Raw genomic sequence first — 19,269 nt, 5'->3', positions numbered from 1 at the left:
TAATCCAAAAAGCAAAGTTTGTGAAATTAACAGTCATGGAGAGCGCGGCGTCACATGCTTACAAACTCGACTTTATAGACCTTTCCGTGATGCGCCTAAGATAATATTTTATATCGGCAGGAATAAATCTCCGATATCCATTTCTTTCGTACGCCAATAAATCCACGAATAAGTTCTGCCACATCTACATACCATCATGTACACAGGCTCGAGTATATATGTCAATATTATTGCCTGTCGCATGGGTAATACTGCGTCTCTTGAAAAAATCTTTCATAAAAACTTAAAACAAAGTGTTATACTCACCGTATAAATATATGTGGCTTTTAGTTTATTCCACGTAGACATATATTGTAGAATAAGATATCCACTTAAGTGTTTGTGGCAAGATTCACGATCAGCGATATATAGAAATAGTTAAATCGTAGGTATTATTATTACAAGCCATAGTGACTCTGCGTTAGTTACCCATCTATGTTCTCTGCAATGTTTCCTTCCCATATGAATTTCCATTTGAAGACATCCTCATTCCATCTAGGAATATGTACATTCATTGAGTCCGTGTACTGCAAGGTAAATCCAAAAGTGTACCTGGCATACATCAGCGTTGGTGTGTCTTTACACTAGTCTTCAATAGGTCTAGAATCAATCATGATAAGCATCTTCTCCTTCTGATCGGAAACATAAAGCATATACTTTCGAACGCGTAGCCATGGCAAAAGAAACTGCAAATATGATAGCATTTAGAATAGTATATAGGAAACAAGTAATAAAAGCAGGAGCAAGCGATTTACATATCTGTTTGGTGCTAAGCTGTATTCCATATCCTCACATACACCAATCGCAGCAGCCATTTCTTTCTTAGTGTATTTTTTACGGTATTATGGTATTTTTGTTAAAGCACGCATTTTCTGGAAGAGAAGGATATCGAGAGTCAGGATTAGTATAACTTGGCCTACTTAATATAATTAGGAGAACAATAAATAAGACAATATAATATAGCATGATAAGAATTTTAAAAATATGCTTACACAGAATCTCAGGTCCATGTGATGCTTCGTAATACTATTATATTTTTTAATTGTATTGTACTCTCTAGTTGCCTGAAAACGGACACCTAAGTTGAAACAGTTCTTAGAGATGTCTCGATTGTTCATTAACAACTCTTATAGGTCCTTGACACTTAGGGCAATTGTAACACCCAAAATTTGTCTCTTTTAGAAAATAGGTTTAAAATGATTTAATTCTGTATTTTGTGCTCATGAAATAGTAGAAATAAATAAATTCTCATGAATTTAAAATTTATCATAAAATAGTAACATGTATGTGCATTCATGTCAGCTGCATATTATTTTGTGAATGTTCGGTATTGATCAAAAAAAATTCAAAGAGAATTGAAATTTGAATTGGAATTGGTTTTGAAAATATGTTTTAGGAAATAGAAAAGGAGTTTTATTATTTCTCTTCCCCCTTCTCTGTTTTCGGCCCGCAGACCTTTTCTTCCCCACCAGCGCCAGCCCAGCTCGGCCTCCTCTTGGCGCTCCGCGCCGACCTAGCTCCGCGCCGGCCCAGCACCAGCGGGCCACCACCACGCCTCCCCCTTCCCTCTTCAGCGGCTGACATCCTGGCCCCGCCTAGTCAGCTCCTCCCCCTTCCTCCCGCGTGACTCGGAACCGCCCGCGCCTGGTGCAGCCGCAACCGCCGCCCACGTCCTCGATCGTGGGAGCGTCACCCACGCCCCTACCTCTACAAAACAGAGCCCACGCCCGAGCCGCCCCCCTGCTGCCTCTCCCCACTCCCTCTCGCGTCGCCCGTGCCCGAGGAAACTATCGTGTCGTGGACGCCGTGATCCGCCATTCACCGAGCTCGGAACCACCGCGCAGCCCGCCTTCCCCGAGCCGTCTCCAACCACTTTCTTCCCCGCGGTGAGACCCCCATGCTCCCCTCCTTCGTACCATGCCATTAATTTCATGTTTCACAGCTTCTAGAGCCCTATCCACGAGCGCCGTCAACCTCCGGCCGCTGGCCATGGCCACCACCGCCACGGTCGCACCCTCCGGCCACTCTATCGGCCTAGGAGAGTTCGCCGCACCCCCCCCCCTCTCTTCCCTGGTGCCTTCGGTTGGGCACCCTGTGGCCATAGGTTGAGTTTCCCGCACGACGGCGAGCTCTCGTCGCTATTCATGGCTGAGCCGCCGCGGCTGCCACTGTTCCGGCCGGCCACCCCTTCTTTTCTCTCCCCAGATCTATTTCTGGCCGTTCATTTCAAATCCGACGGCCACCGTTGGCCGATACCCCTTCGTAGGGTAGTTTTGCTAAAGAACCCCCCTGATTTCACGTAATAGAACCCGCCGTCCTTAGCGTATTTCCCCGAGTACGCATTCTCGTTTTGAAAGCGTAAAGTTCACTGCTTTAGTCTAAAATACGTTTTCAGTATTTACAGAAATACCATTTGTACTGTTTTGCTTATAAAATCGTCGTTTTAGCTCCGAATTAACCCGTTCCAATTGCGTTAGCTTCATAATTTCATAATCTACGCGTTAGTACCACTGTTAATCAAGTTTGTAACTTTTAAATTTATGGTTAGATTTAATTAAATATATTGCTATAGGAAATCCCATTTAAATCATAACTTTCGCATTTTAGCTCCGTTTTTCGGGAACTTTGCGTTGACGTGATCATAGCGAGACGTAGATTATTTTCACAAACATTTTATCCTATTTTCTATATTGTTGGTGTACTATTCTAATTATAGGAATGTTTGCTTTGTATGAATGCCTTTAGAATGTTGTATGTGCCGTGTTGGTCGCGTTCAGACGGTGAGGAGAACGTTGGAGACCAAGAATTCTTCGACGACCAGCAGGACCAGCAAGAGTTTGTGAACTAAGGCAAGTATAGCATGGGCCTACCTTGATGTCCTATTCACATTAATCATTTACTCATGTGCATATGTCTAATTTTGGTAACCATAAGGACATTCTAGTCATTGATGACTTGTTCCCTTGACTCCTATGGGTTAATTGCATATGGGTAGATTGCTAGTGCTCTAACTGAATATGATCTACATGATGATGAATGGTTCTATGGAACTAAAAGTATAACATGATTTATAACAACTGATCCATAGGGCGAAGGTGCAAATGACTTTGGATCATGTTGCTCCTGGCCCTCCATAAGGACTTATCTGTCGGCAAAAGCTAGGACTGATAGTGCAACCGGGAGAGTCATATGGCTCTGACTTTAGCTCAGTAATAGGACATTTTCTAGCTTGTTAGAGGTTACCTTTATGGTGCAAAAGGGGCTTACCACGTTGGGTATAGGGCTGCCTCTGTACCTATGTGTATAGCCGCGATGGATATGTGCCATAGGAAAGGGAGGGTTCCTACATCTGCCTGCCAAGGAAACCTACCAGCCCTAACTTGTTAGAGAAACCTATGAAATGGCTTCATAGTGTACCCTGCCCGCTCACCTTGGGAGTGACATGGGAGTAATTAACCCGGGCATATGGGAATCACGACTCATGGTGAATGTGCACCACCTCTGCAGAGGGTAACAAACTGTTATAACAGCCGTGCTCACGGTCACGAGCGGCCCGGAAAACTCACAGAATAACCGGTTACTTGTTGATGATCATTTAAGATGTTCTATGATGATATATGATACACTTGACCCTTATATATGTTCATATGGGATTAAATGGGAGCTTAAGCATAATTTAATAATACCTGGTAATAAAAGCTTGTCTTACTCAAAATGCTAACTGCGGTAAACCAGTGTCAACCTTTTTGAGCTTCATAACCCCATGTTAACTTGTTAAGTACGGGATGTACTTACGCTTGTTTATTTTCTTTATTTGGATAAAAATCCCGGATGGGTAATAGATGACAACGGGTATGAGGATTTTTAGGCTTGTGGTCAACCAGTTGACCTTCCTGTGATGGTGTTCCACGTGAGAGAGTTACCTTTTATTTTCCACTGTGATGTATAAGACTAAGTTATATTATGATTCTTGATGTAAGAGACACCATGATGATACTTTATGTAATTTGTCACCTTGTGTGTGTGATTGATCCTTGGGCACACATGAGTTAGTGCATTAATTTTATCCTTAAAATTGGGTGTGACAAATTGGTATCAGAGATGTGTTGACTGTAGGATGCAAGCCTAGTTAGAAACGGTCGTTTTAGCATCTTTGCTCCTCTGGTTTCTTGCTTACTGTCTTATTCTTGTTATTTTATTAAAACATTTATGCTTTTCATACCTTAATCTATTATATAAAATTGTTGATTCTAATTCTATCTCACTTTAAATCTATAGATATCTCATAACCCGAAGACTGCCCGCCTCAGCACTGCTGGCTATCGTGCCCTGTTCACCCCACGTGCTCCACAGGCGGAGAAGGAGATTGTGATCATCTTTGACGATGAGGAGATGGCTACCCCGACACCTGCACCTGCTCCTACTCCAGCTGTCGCACCGGTCTATCCTATCGTAGCTACACCTGAGGAGTCATCGGCTACTTCACCTACACCTACACCATCCCCAGTTGTCCCTGTGGTGGATGAGGAGATAGGCTGGAAGTGCAAGTACTACTTCAAGCCAGCCCCAGAGATGGCCTACTACCACACCCTCCTCACTCACGTGCTGGACGACTACTACCCCAACCTACACGCCTCCATCAGCTACCACTGTGCAGAGTACCAGCATCCATTGGAGGCCACCTTCTAGAAGGTAGAGCTAGTGATCACCGCCTGGAACGACATCAAGAATGGACATGAGGTGGAGACTGTCCACCGTGCCACTGCTAGAAGGGCCCATGCCTTGGATGGTATGGAAGATGCAGCGCAGGACGCTTACATCTACTCCCATGGTCATCGCTTTGAGGCCATGAGGGAGGATCGTTTCAGGTTCCTTCCTCGCAATGATCATGAGGGTGTTTGGTAGGTCTTGGCTCCACCAGAGAGTGACCCAACTCTGGAAGCAACGGTGCAGCATGTCCATGCTATGCAGGGGTGGATGAGGAAGTCAAAGGAGAACTGTGTGCATCCTAGAGGGCTGAGAGACGCCTCTAGAAGCAAGTGGATGAACTTTGAGCTCAACTTGGGCAGCCATCAATCTACAAGAAGAAGCGCTGGTCCTTCACCATGATTGACACCGCTCCATAGGTGTTAGGTGCCTTGATTTAGATTACCACGTCGTTAGTTTGTGTTTCATATTTAGTTTTGTTTGGTCTTGTGAACTTGGATGATTAGATGTTTTAATTTGTGAACTTGGTTGATTTGGAGCTTGGTTGTTTGCTAGAAGTTTGTGGGCATGTCCACAACTTCCTTAGATTGGAACCTTAAGATTAGATGAAATCTTAATGCAGATGGTTTGCTTGATCTTATCTCTGCTGTGCTGATTTCTAGAGCACCCTGTGTTCTTTATCTTGTATCTCGAAATCTGGGCCGTCAAAAATTCTGAAATTTTTGTGGAGATAACTAGACTTCTGTATCTTTCAAATGTCTCTAGAATCACGTCAATAGCTATCCAGGTTTGTGAGATCTAGCTGTCATAAGTTGATGTTCCTGCACAGTCTGGAACCCAGAACAGATTCGGTTTAGCTCTACTTTTGACCATGTGTGTGTTAGAATCTGTAAAAGTGATCTAAATAAAAGTTGTAGCTGATCTCCTAAGCTTTCAAACAATTCTTGGTACACCTCTGTTGGATCTCTGAAACTCGAGTTATAATAGTTTTACTGAACTACTGAATTTGAATCTTATCCAGAAAATTCTCAGCATTGTTTCTTATCTTTTATAAGCTCTCTATAATTTGGAAAATCTCTAAATTTTGCGCATTTGTTGGAAAATAGATGGCCGCAAGAGGAGGAAGAGGCAGAGGCCGTGGTCATGGACGTGATGCTCTCATAAATCCACCACCACCGCCACCTGTGACCATGGAACAAATATTGGGAATGCAAGCGCAGTTGATGCAAGCTATGATGCAGCGCTTGGACAATGAACCTACAAGAGGACCACCGCCTGTTCAGGTCAGAGATAAGCGTGGAGAGTTTATGAAGGGTCGTCCACCGGTGTTCACTTATGCTTCAGACCCTATGGAGGCAGATGATTGGTTGCGTGCAGTAGAAAAGCAACATAACATAGCACAATGCAACGATCTTGAGAAGGTGTTGTATGCTTCTGGTCAACTCCAGGGAGCAGCTTAGGATTGGTAGGATTCTTTCCAGTATGGACGTCCCAACAATGCTCCTGCTATTACCTGGCAGGAACTCAAGGACAATTTATGGTCTTATCATATCCTTGATGGACTCGTGGAATTGAAGCAGGAGGAATTTAGGTCCCTCAAACAAGGATCCATGACTGTGGTGGAGTATTGTGACAAGTTTGCTCAACTGTCACGCTATGCTCCAAATGATGTGGCTGAGGACAAGGATAAGCAATGTCGTTTCCTCAAGGGACTCTATGATGGACTGCAGCTTCAACTGATGTCCAACACCTACCCCAACTTTCAGTCATTAGTGAACCACGCTATTGTGATCGATGATAAGCGCAAAGAGATGGAAGTCAAGAAGAGGAGGCTTCAAGGGCAAGCTTCTGGAAGTAACACCCACCTGCGTGCATATCCATAGCAAGGTTTTTAGCAAAGGAATCAAGGACCATCTAACCAGGGAAACCGTGGTCAGTATCCTCAACGAAATCAGTTCTAGCAACGCCCTCAATATCAGCAACAGTATGGTAATCAGCGTCCCCTACAATAGATTGGCAATCCGGCAACACGCCAGGGACCATCCAACAATGCTCCTGTGAAGAGTGGTGCACCCAATAACCCCAATGCCTGCTACCGCTGCGGAGAAGTAGGTCACTATGCTCATCAGTGTCCTAAGAAGCAGAACCAACAAGCACCTCAGAACCAGACTAGCAATCAGAAGTTCAACGCCCGACCACCTCACACTACGAAGGTGAATTATGTGTCATCTGATGCAGCTCAGGAGACGCCCGAGGTCATGTTGGGTACGTTTAGCGTCAACTCTATCTCTGCTACAGTACTTTTTGATTCTGGTGCTTCGCATTCTTTTATTTCCTAAGCTTTTGTTAGAATGCTTAGCATACCTTTGTGTGCCATGAAAAACCCCATACTAGTAAATTCACCGGGAGGTAGTATGCCCGCTTTGTATTGGAGTCCCTCAACTAGCATTTCCTTAAGGGGGGTAGACTTCAAAGTGAAACCAATTATGTTGAGAACAGTGGGAATTAATCTTATTCTGGGAATGGATTGGATGAAACAACATCAGGCAGTGATTTAGTGTCAGGAGAAATCTATGATTGTGACATCACTCAGTGGAGATAGAATTTGTGTAGAAGTGGTAGTGCAAGCTCAGCCTACAACCACAGTGAACCAGCTAGATGGTGAAGCCAATAAACAAGATCGTGTCATGGAGGAGTTCCCGGATGTCTTCCTCGATGACTTGCCAGGTATGCCACCTGACCGAGACATTGAATTCATTATTGAGTTATTACCTAGAACTACACCAATAGCTAAACATCCATATAGAATGGGGGTTAATGAATTAGAAGAGCTTAAGAAACAACTAAAAGAGTTGCAAGAAAAAGGTTTCATACGCCCCAGTTCTTCCCCATGGGGGCACCTGTGATCTTTGTAGATAAGAAGGATGGTAGTCAACGAATGTGTGTGGATTACCGTTCACTTAATGAGGTTACAATCAAGAATAAATACCCTTTGCCTAGGACTGATGATTTGTTTGATTAGTTGAGAGGAGCCCATGTGTTCTCTAAGATTGATCTCCGCTCAGGGTACCATCAGCTAAAGATTCGAAACTCGAACATACCCAAGACAACATTCACTACACGGTATGGATTGTATGAGTATACCATTATGTCTTTTGGATTGACTAATGCACCTGCATACTTCATGTACCTGATGAATAAGGTGTTCATGGAGTTTCTGGATAAATTTGTGGTGGTATTCATAGATGACATACTGATATTCTCCAATACTGAAGAAGAACATGCTGAACATATAAGGTTAGTCTTGCAAAAGCTTAGAGAACATAAGTTGTACGCTAAGCAGAGCAAGTGTGGGTTTTGGTTGAAGGAAGTCTCTTTTCTGGGTCATGTTGTCTCCAATGGTGGAATAGCAGTGGATCCGGGCAAAGTGCAAGATGTATTGAATTGAAAACCACCAACCACTGTAAGTGAGATTCATAGTTTTTTGGGATTGGCTGGATACTATAGAAGGTTCATTGAAGGTTTTTCCAAGCTAGCCAAGCCTATGACAGCTCTGTTAGAAAAGAATGCTAAGTATGTATGGTCGGATAAATGCCAGGCAAACTTTGATGAGCTAAAGAAGAGATTGACTATAGCTCCAGTATTAATTCTACCCGATTTAAGCAAGAACTTCTCTATATATTGTGATGCATCCCATTTGGGCCTTGGATGTGTGCTTATGCAAGAAGGAAGAGTGGTGGTATATGCATCTAGACAGTTGAGGAAGCATGAGTTGAATTACCCTACTCATGACTTGGAATTGGCAGCTGTGGTTCATGCTTTGAAGATCTGGAGACATTATCTAATTGGGTATAAGAGTGATATCTATACAGATTATAAGAGTTTAAATTATATCTTTACCCAATTAGATCTGAATTTGAGACAATGTCGCTGGTTAGAATTGATCAAAGACTATGATTTGGAAGTGCATTATCACCCGAGAAAAGCAAACGTCGTAGCTGATGCACTTAGCTGAAAGAGATATGCCAATGGACTTCAGATGACATCTATGTCAATAGAGTTGTGTGCTGAAATGGAGTATCTCAACTTAAGCCTTGTCACTAATGCAATGGAATTGGTGATAGAGCCTACATTGGAACAAGAGATACGCAAAGGTCAATTGGAGGATGAAAAACTTAAGGAGATAGGAGAGAATGTAGTGCTTGGAAAGGCACCAGAATTCAGAATGGATGAGAATGGCACTCTTTGGTTCGGAAAAATGATATGTGTACCTGAAGTGAAGGCTATCCGTGATGCAATTCTGCAAGAGGCCCATGAGTCTGCTTATTCTATACATCCCGGAAGTATGAAGATGTATTTGGATCTCAAGGAGAAGTATTGGTGGTATGGTTTGAAGAGAGATGTGGCAGAGTATGTGGCTTTGTGTGACACTTGTCAAAGAGTGAAAGCTGAGCATCAAAGACCTACAGGGTTACTACAACCAATGAAGATTCCTGAATGGAAATGGGAAGAAGTTGGTATGGATTTTATCGTAGGATTGCCCCACACTCAAAGAGGTTATGATTCAATATGGGTAATAGTGGATCGACTCACCAAGGTTGCTCACTTTTTACCAGTCAAGACTACCTATACGGGTGCAAGACTAGCAGAGTTGTACATAGAAAGAATAGTGTGCTTACATGGTGTTCCCAAGAAAATTGTGTCTGATAGAGACACTCAGTTTACATCGCAATTCTGGCATAAAGTACATAAATCTTTGGGGACAAAGTTGAATTTTAGTTCTGCTTACCACCTGCAAACTGATGGACAGACTAAAAAGATCAACCAGATTTTAGAAGATATGTTGAGAGCTTATGCACTACAGTATGGTGATAGTTGGGATAAGAGTCACCAGGAGGTAGTATGCCTGCTTCGTATTGGAGTCCCTCAACTAGCATTTCCTTAAGAGGGGTAGACTTCAAAGTGAAACCAATTGTGTTGAGAACAGCGGGAATTGATCTTATTCTGGGAATGGATTGGATGAAACAACATCAGGCAGTGATTCAGTGTCAGGAGAAATCTATGGTTGTGACATTACTCAGTGGAGATAGAATATGTGTAGAAGTGGTAGTGCAAGCTCAGCCTACAACCACAGTGAACCAGCTAGATGGTGAAGCCAATAAACAAGATCATGTCGTGGAGGAGTTCCCGGATGTCTTCCCCGATGACTTGCCAGGTATGCCACCTGACCAAGACATTGAATTCATTATTGAGTTATTACCTAGAACTGCACCAATAGCTAAATGTCCATATAGAATGGGGGTTAATGAATTAGAAGAGCTTAAGAAACAACTAAAAGAGTTGCAAGAAAAAGGTTTCATACGCCCTAGTTCTTCCCCATGGGGGGCACCTGTGATCTTTGTGGATAAGAAGGATGGTAGTCAACGGATGTGTGTGGATTACCGTTCACTTAATGAGGTTACAATCAAGAATAAATACCCTTTGCCTAGGACTGATGATTTGTTTGATCAGTTGAGAGGAGCCCATGTGTTCTCTAAGATTGATCTCCGCTCAGGGTACCATCAGCTAAAGATTTGAAACTCGAACATACCCAAGACAACATTCACTACATGGTATGGATTGTATGAGTATACCGTTATGTCTTTTGGATTGACCAATGCACCTGCATACTTCATGTATCTGATGAATAAGGTGTTCATGGAGTTTATAGATAAATTTGTGGTGGTATTCATAGATGACATACTGATATTCTCCAAGACTGAAGAAGAACATGCTGAACATATAAGGTTAGTCTTGCAAAAGCTTAGAGAACATAAGTTATACGCTAAGCGGAGCAAGTGTGAGTCTTGGTTGAAGGAAGTCTCTTTTCTGGGTCATGTTGTCTCCAATGGTGGAATAGCAGTGGATCCGGGCAAAGTGCAAGATGTATTGAATTGGAAACCACCAACCACTGTAAGTGAGATTCGTAGTTTTTTGGGATTGGCTGCATACTGTAGAAGGTTCATTGAAGGTTTTTCCAAGCTAGCCAAGCCTATGACAGCTCTGTTAGAAAAGAATGCTAAGTATGTATGGTAGGATAAATGCCAGGCAAACTTTGATGAGCTAAAGAAGAGATTGACTATAGCTCCAGTATTAATTCTGCCCGATTTAAGCAAGAACTTCTCTATATATTGTGATGCATCCCGTTTGGGCCTTGGATATGTGCTTATGCAAGAAGGAAGAGTGGTGGCATATGCATCTAGACAGTTGAGGAAGCATGAGTTGAATTACCCTACTCATGACTTGGAATTGGCAGCTGTGGTTCATGCTTTAAAGATCTAGAGACATTATCTAATTGGGCATAAGAGTGATATCTATACAGATCATAAGAGTTTGAAGTATATCTTTACCCAATCAGATCTGAATCTGAGACAACGTTGCTGGTTAGAATTGATCAAAGAGTATGATTTGGAAGTGCATTATCACCCGGGAAAAGCAAACGTCGTAGCTGATGCACTTAGCTAAAAAAGCTATGCCAATGGACTTCAGATGACATCTATGTCAGCAGAGTTGTGTGCTGAAATGGAGTATCTCAACTTGAGCCTTGTCACTAATGCAATGGAATTGGTGATAGAGCCTACATTGGAACAAGAGATACGTAAAGGTCAATTGAAGGATGAAAAACTTAAGGAGATAGGAGAGAATGTGGTGCTTGGAAAGGCACCAGAATTCAGAATGGATGAGAATGGCACTCTTTGGTTCAGAAAAAGGATATGTGTACCTGAAGTGAAGGCTATCCATGATGCAATTCTGCAAGAGGCCCATGAGTCTACTTATTCTATACATCTCGAAAGTACGAAGATGTATTTAGATCTCAAGGAGAAGTATTGGTGGTATGGTTTGAAGAGAGATGTGGCAGAGTATGTGGCTTTGTGTGACACTTGTCAAAGAGTGAAAGCTGAGCATCAAAGACCTACAGGGTTACTACAACCAATGAAGATTCCTGAATGGAAATGGGAAGAAGTTGGTATGGATTTTATCGTAGGATTGCCCCACACTCAAAGAGGTTATGATTCAATATGGGTAATAGTGGATCGACTCACCAAGGTTGCTCACTTTTTACCAGTCAAGACTACCTATATGGGTGCAAGACTAGCAGAGTTGTACATGGAAAGAATAGTGTGCTTACATGGTGTTCCCAAGAAAATTGTGTCTGATAGAGGCACTCAGTTTACATCGCAATTCTAGCATAAAGTACATAAATCTTTGGGGACAAAGTTGAATTTCAGTTCTGCTTACCACCCGCAAACTGATGGACAGACTGAAAGGATCAACCAGATTTTGGAAGATATGTTGAGAGCTTGTGCACTACAGTATGGTGATAGTTGGGATAAGAGTCTGCCATACGCAGAGTTCTCGTACAACAACAGTTATCAGAAGAGTCTCAAGATGGCACCTTTCGAGGCGTTGTATGGACGTAAATGTAGAACGCCTTTGTTCTGGAATCAGATCGAAGAAACTCAAGTGTTTGGACCTGATGTCCTTAGAGACGCGGAAGAACATGTGAGAATGATTAGAGACAATTTGAGAGTGGCTCAGTCCCGACAGAAGAGTTACGCTGATACTCACAGAAGAGAGCTGACTTTCGAAGCTGGTGATTATGTGTACTTGAAGGTGTCACCAATGAGAAGTGTGAAAAGATTCAATATGAAGGGAAAGTTAGCACTAAGGTATATAGGACCTTTTGAGATCCTAGAGAGACCTGGAGAAGTATCTTATCAGTTGGAACTGCCTGAGGGTTTGTCAGGTGTGCACGATGTGTTCCATGTTTCCCAATTGAAAAAGTGTTTGAGGGTACCAGAAGAGCAAATTCCTTTGGAAGCACTTGCTGTTAAGGAAGATCTTACTTATGAAGAGTATCCAATAAAGATCTTGGAAACTACTAAAAGAGTTACAAGAAGCCGAACTATAAAGATGTGCAAGATGCAGTGGAATTGGTATATAGAGGATGAAGCTACTTGGGAAAGAGAAGAGGATCTGAGAAAGTCTTACCCACAACTGTTTGAGTAAGCAATCATCCAAATCTCGAGGACGAGATTCATCTTAAGGAGGGTAGAATTGTAACACCCAAAATTTGCCTCTTTTGGAAAATAGGCTTAAAATGATTTAATTCTGTATTTTGTGCTCATGAAATATAGAAATAAATAAATTCTCATGAATTTAAAATTTATCATAAAATAGTAACATGTATGTGCATTCATGTCGCTGCATATTATTTTGTGAATGTTTGGTATTGATCAAAAAAATTTCAAGGAGAATTAAAATTTGAATTGGAATTGGTTTTGAAAATATGTTTTAGGAAATAGAAAAGGAGTTTTATTATTTCTCTTCCCCCTTCTCTGTTTTCGGCCCTCAGGCCTTTTCTTCCCACCGCGCCAGCCTAGCTTGGCCTCCCCCTAGCACTCCACGCTGGCCCAGCACCAGCGGGCAACCGCCGTGCCTCCCCCTTCCCTCTTCAGCGGCTGACATCCTGGCCCCGCCTGTCAGCTCCTCCCCCTTCCTCCCGCACGACTCAAAAACGCCTGCGCCTAGCGCAGCCACAACCGCCTCTGCAGAGAGTAATTAACCCGGGCATATGGAAATCACGACTCGCGGTGAATGTGCACCACCTCTGTAGAGGGTAACAAACTATTATAACAGTCGTGCTCACGGTCACGAGTGCCCAAAAAAACTCATAGAATAACTGGTTACTTGTTGATGATCATTTAAGATGTTCTAGGATGATATATGATACACTTGACCCTGATATATGTTCATATGGGATTAAATGGGAGCTTAAGCATAATTTGATAATACCTGATAATAAAAGCTTGTCTTACTCAAAATGCTAACTGCAGTAAACCAGTGTCAACCTTTTTGAGCTTCATAACCCCATATTAACTTGTTAAGTACGGGATGTACTTACGCTTGTTTATTTTCTTTATTTGGGTAAAAATCCCGGATAAGTAACAGATGACAACGGGTATAAAGAATTTCCTGAGGATTTTTAGGCTTGTAGTCAGCCAGTTGACCTTCCCTGTGATGGTGTTCCACATGAGAGAGTTACCTTTTATTTTCCGCTGTGATGTATAAGACTAAGTTATATTATGATTCTTGATGTAAGAGACACCATGATAATACTTTATGTAATTTATCAGCTTTTGTGTGTGATTGATCCCTGGACACACATGAGTTAGTGCATTCAATTTTATCCTTAAAATTGGGTGTGACAGCAATCATGGAGGGATAAAAACCTTTGACCCAAGGCTTCTTGCAAAGCATTAGACATAGATAATGGTTTTCGTCGTATAAGATAGCACACTATTATTAGTAAATAAAGTAATTAAAATAAGCATGTAGCTTACTTCAACGTCGCTTCATCCTGAATTGCCATGACGTAGTCACACAGTAACTCAGTCATCTCTTCATTGTTCATTGGCATGTCTTTCATGGCCTCAAATGCCTAAAACTCATCAGGGTCTTGATTGGCATGGACTTGTGGGGATTTATTCTGAGTTTGTATATGTTGAGGGGCGCCCGTTTGAACCACTAAGCATTCGTCCTCCTCATAATGTTTTCTTTTTTTCGTGAACACTTGATCGGCCATCTTTGGATTCTCTATTATGGCACAGTCGTTTGGGCTTCCAATATTTTCATCTCTATCAAGATATGGAGCACCCTTTCGTTTGTTTAACTCTGACGATAGCAAGATCGTTGCAAGCTTCAATCTAAATTATTTCATATCATCCTGCACGATAGTATGAACCTAATTAATTATTAATTAAAAACCCATAGCTAGTGCACACTCATAACTTATGGTAAGACGCATAGTTTACCTGATTGAACTCGTCTGACAAATCGTTCCTAGTCCAATACTCCATAAAGTTTATTAAGAATAAACTGCTTGAAAAACTACATACAACATTAACAGAGGTTCAAGCTCACATTAGATCAAAAAGGCAAAGACACAAAAAATTCAACTTATATGACATGCCATTATTTCTAACGTACCATTTGTTTGTAATAATTTGCCGCGGAAAATCTCCCTAACCGACCAGGTATCAACCTCAACATCTAGCTATTTGTGCTCTTTCGGGCCTATCTCCTCCAATATGAAATATATTTGTTTCCGCAATCCACCTTGCTATTTGTTCATAGAAGAACGATTCAATCAGCATTTCTAAAATATAAAATGTGTACAAATAGCTGTGTTAGGAAATACCCATAATTTTATTAAGGTCAACACGTCCAAACATCTCGCCCAAAGAGTCTAGCACCTGAACCTCATGTTTGTCGGCGTTTATAACAGCAAGGAACCAATATGTATTTGTAACATTTATTGGAAGGAACACCTATCAAACCAAACAATAAACATTTTGCCAGACATAAAAAATTGATAATAAAAAACCAATAGATCGTTTAAAAAAATTGCTACCATGTCATGCTTCAACTAAGCTAGCACCCTTTGAACTAAACCAGGACACTGTGAAGTGCCACGGTTAAGGTAATTAGCTTCAATGGTCTCGTCCTTTTCTCCATCCTACTTCATGTTTGCAACTAAGCACGCAGTTTCAAGATAGACTGTACCTCATGGCCTCTTTTTCAAACCCTCCTGGGCCTTCAGCAGTTTAATATAAGCATCTATGACCTGTATATATTTTACCATTAGAGAGAAAGAGCATTGAAGTTGATAATGTTTAATTGAGTATTATAACTTGCATCTGTTACCTCGTTAGACAAGTATTCATATGGCTGAAAAAGACATTCTATGTGGTTTCTCGACACCAGAACATCATCTATGAGCGCAAGCTCCTCATTCCCAGGTGAAGATGGAATTTTTTTGACAGATTCAATTATGGCTCTATCAGTATTGGTACAAACATAATCTAAAAAAGAGGATTAAATTAAAGTATACAACAATAGTTAGCAATTTTTCGAGGTTAATCCATCAAAGAGAAAATATCAATACCTTCTGGGGCAACCGGTGAAGACATAGATTTTTTGGGTTTATTTTGTACGATTATGATTTTCGAAAGTCTTTTTTCTCCCGTCGGATCTACCCTAAAAGTTGATAGGGCCTTTTCATCACAGGTCGTGCTAAAGCCCTGGTCAACTGGTAGAGCTTCGTGGATAACTTCTGTACTCATGCTTTCTAGCAACCATCTAGAATCATTCATAGGCTCACTAGAATTTTCTGTTTGTACAATATCTTCTAAGGGGCCTCTATTTTCTTTCCAAACCTTTGCATCTGAACTATCCATCGAGAGCTAAAAGATGTACATATTAATTTTTTCTAAAATAATTAAGGTATATGAAACATGTATGTCATTAATTCATAACTGAAATGATATATAGCTATATAAAATTGTATTGTCTTTGTTCTACTTTGTTTTTAAAAAAGTATTATATACTCTCAGTTTAGTTTTCTAAGCACTAATAATGAAATCATTTAGATTTGTTCTATTTAATTCAATAACTAAACAAAAATAGCGATAATTATTTAGCTGATTTAATTAAACCCTAATTATGATGTATTTTTATATAGCTATATATTATTTCAGTGCTCACACCAGGTAGCTTTGCCTCGGTGTAAAGCAGACATTAGTCCGTCTGAACATAATATACTAGTGCAAGGAAACCCCCTGCGATCAGCCAAATAGCTAGATCCATTCAACAACAGAAATATTTCACTATGATTCAAATCAGAGTGCGAAACAAATAGCACGACTCTAAACCACACGGCCACAGTAGAGCACAAGGTACCGGCACAACAGCGTAGTGGACTACACTGTACCTTCCCTTTCATCTTCAACGTAACGGCTTTCACTAAAGATGGAGGGCATGCAACGAAAAAGGGAATAGCACAGACTGGTAAATGGGACACCTGTACTCGCTCCATCCAGGAGCAATATATTCCAAATCTATCACACCGAAAATTGCCACAAGATTGAACAACTAACCAGCATGCGTTTATGATAAAAGGTATAACCCGCCGTCGAACCAACAGATTCCCTTGCGTTCCAGACTCGTCAACTTGGCACCACGTGAGTTTAGTGAGCGCAACTGGACAAGTTTGGTTTGGGTTTGCTAATCCAATGCACAGTAAAGAAACAACACAAACATGGGAGACAATAACAAATAAAGAAACACATCAGGACAGGATGGAATTCACTAACAGGGTGGATGTTTATGGAAGACCGAAGATGTTGAAAGCTCCTCGTAGCAGTCCACAGTCCTCCTCGAGGGCACAGCAAGACGGCGAAGGCGATGGCGACAGGCGACGACGATGGCGACGCGCTATGGCAAAGCACAGCCGGTGCGTGAGGGCGGAGGCCGGTGCGAGCGAGGGCGAGCTCAGCTGGCGAGGGTGGGCGCTATGGCGAGGCCACAGGATTTATAGTAGAGGGTTGATAGCAGTCTCTCTCTTTTCTTTTGTCTTAATTCTCTTTCCTTCTGTGTTAATTCTCTTTCCTTGAAGCAAGGCGCAGGGGAGCCAGGAGAGGCTCGTTGTCATGTATGCTGGTGCATGCAAACATGCAATGTGTATATGGATAGCATAATAATTTTCTACTTTCTATTTTGTCGTGATTCCTCTATCACATGACATGCAATATTCAATCAAATGGGAGATGTAATCGAGCACTATTAGGAAAGTAGATCAATGGACTGTACAATGGCACTATATATGAATTGAGAGCTGGATTGTTTTTTAAGTCGGAATCCTATAGTGAAACAACTTGACGATGGCAGTCAAATAGTTGTCAGAAAGCATATAACAGCAACCTATAGTGTTCTACAACTATGTTGATTCAGGTTCCTGCAAAATTCTAAGTTTACTATCCGGAACTACATACAAGTTTGTGATATTATGATATATAAATGCCATGTACAGTTGCAGTGCCCGTGTGATGCAACGGGTGCAATGCGAAATTTCATGAGGTAATTAGATGGGTTCGTATGTTGCTAGTATATTTGCCCGTGCTAACACTACGGGGTCATGAAGTTCAAAGTTAATTCTATTAAATTTGAAGTAATTCATTAAGATTCAATCAAAAACGTATTTCTGTAGCTCAAAAAATTTGAAGCGACGATGTTCACAAAGCATAGATGTACTTTTGTCGCAAAAATTAGAATTCAATCTCGTTTTATAAAAAAAATCATATAAAATGACAAATATGAATGTATTTATTCTCATACTTTCTGAAAAATTTGAGGGAATCCCAACTATTGAAACAAAAGACACCTATGGGATATGGATGCATCTCATATTTTTTGAGCAATCAAAATACAATTTTTTATGAGTTCTCATGACTTGCACTACATATTCCCTCCCCACCCACTTGTACAGAAGATATTGTCCATGTACATTGCAAATAAGATTGCAAAAGATCAATATGTGCAACCCAATGTACCAACAACAACAATTTTAACAGTTTCAAAAATAAAACAATTTTAACCATGAGACCGAACCACATGTATACGACACACCGGACAACAACGATAAGCTGGTACTATGTATCCTCCTCCAGGATGGAACCTTAATTATAGAAGTCAGTGCCTTTCTAAAGTGGATCTTCAACTTTCAGCAAACAAACAAAAAAAATATGTGTTTGTTAGCATATCTGGACAGGAGACCACAAGCTGTTGACGACACACGAAGAGTAGCAAGTGTAGTTTGACCTGCTTGCTTAGCTACTGAAGTATAAAACTATTAGTAACTACGAAGTGTGCTAGTAACTAATGTCGATGTTTAGAAGAATAACCTACACTCGATTAACCACTAAGGTATATCTCCCACCTGAAATATTGTACCACACACTAAATAAAAAGTTAGAAGCCAAGATTCATATGCATTCTCTCTTATACTTCAACATCTACCATGTTTTAGGTTTATGTCAGCTATTGGTTGATCCTAGATCAATACCTAGCTGCTAGCTCATAGTGGGTGCGTGAAATCAAAAGATAAGAGTATAATAAAGGACAAACAACAGTTTGGAGAACGTAGCTATAAACATTGTTTTATATCCACCGGCAACATCACAGAATATTTATGGTACTACTATGAATAACAGTAGCAGAAAAAGAGTTTCAGAATCCGACCTATCGGTTTTGGCTTAAAGATAAATTCAATAACTTTTGAAGACATGATAAGCCTCCCAGCGTTATAACCAACAATATCATTGGCAATTAGGAGCAATTTCTGCAATATAAAATTAAGCCATGTATGTGCAATTATAGTTCCTTCAAGAAGTGAGAAAAATAACCCATATCACTCTGTAGAAAAGAACGGTTTTTGGATGTGGACATATACCTTGACCTGCTTCTGAACATCCTTGATGTAGTCTAAGGCCAGATCCAGCATGTCGGCAGTGTTGGTTTGCTGCAGTCATCAATAAAACCAGACGCACAATAACCGGTCGTCAGTTTGTCTACCTTGCATTGTTTTGTTCAATCAGGGGTGGAAAGGGAAAAAATCATGTGACATTTCACTGTTGGGCATGAGCT

General features: G+C 41.1%; 1 pseudogene; it reads right to left on the bottom strand.

Moving 5' to 3' along the window:
- Positions 1–464: 464 nt before the first annotated feature.
- LOC136465907 (uncharacterized) lies at positions 465–15,911 on the bottom strand (annotated as a pseudogene).
- Positions 15,912–19,269: the final 3,358 nt, after the last annotated feature.

Source organism: Miscanthus floridulus, chromosome 7, assembly GCF_019320115.1.
Source record: "Miscanthus floridulus cultivar M001 chromosome 7, ASM1932011v1, whole genome shotgun sequence".
NCBI lineage: Eukaryota > Viridiplantae > Streptophyta > Magnoliopsida > Poales > Poaceae > Miscanthus > Miscanthus floridulus.
Note: the sequence above shows the minus strand (reverse complement) of the source record. Positions and strands in the feature narration are given on the sequence as shown.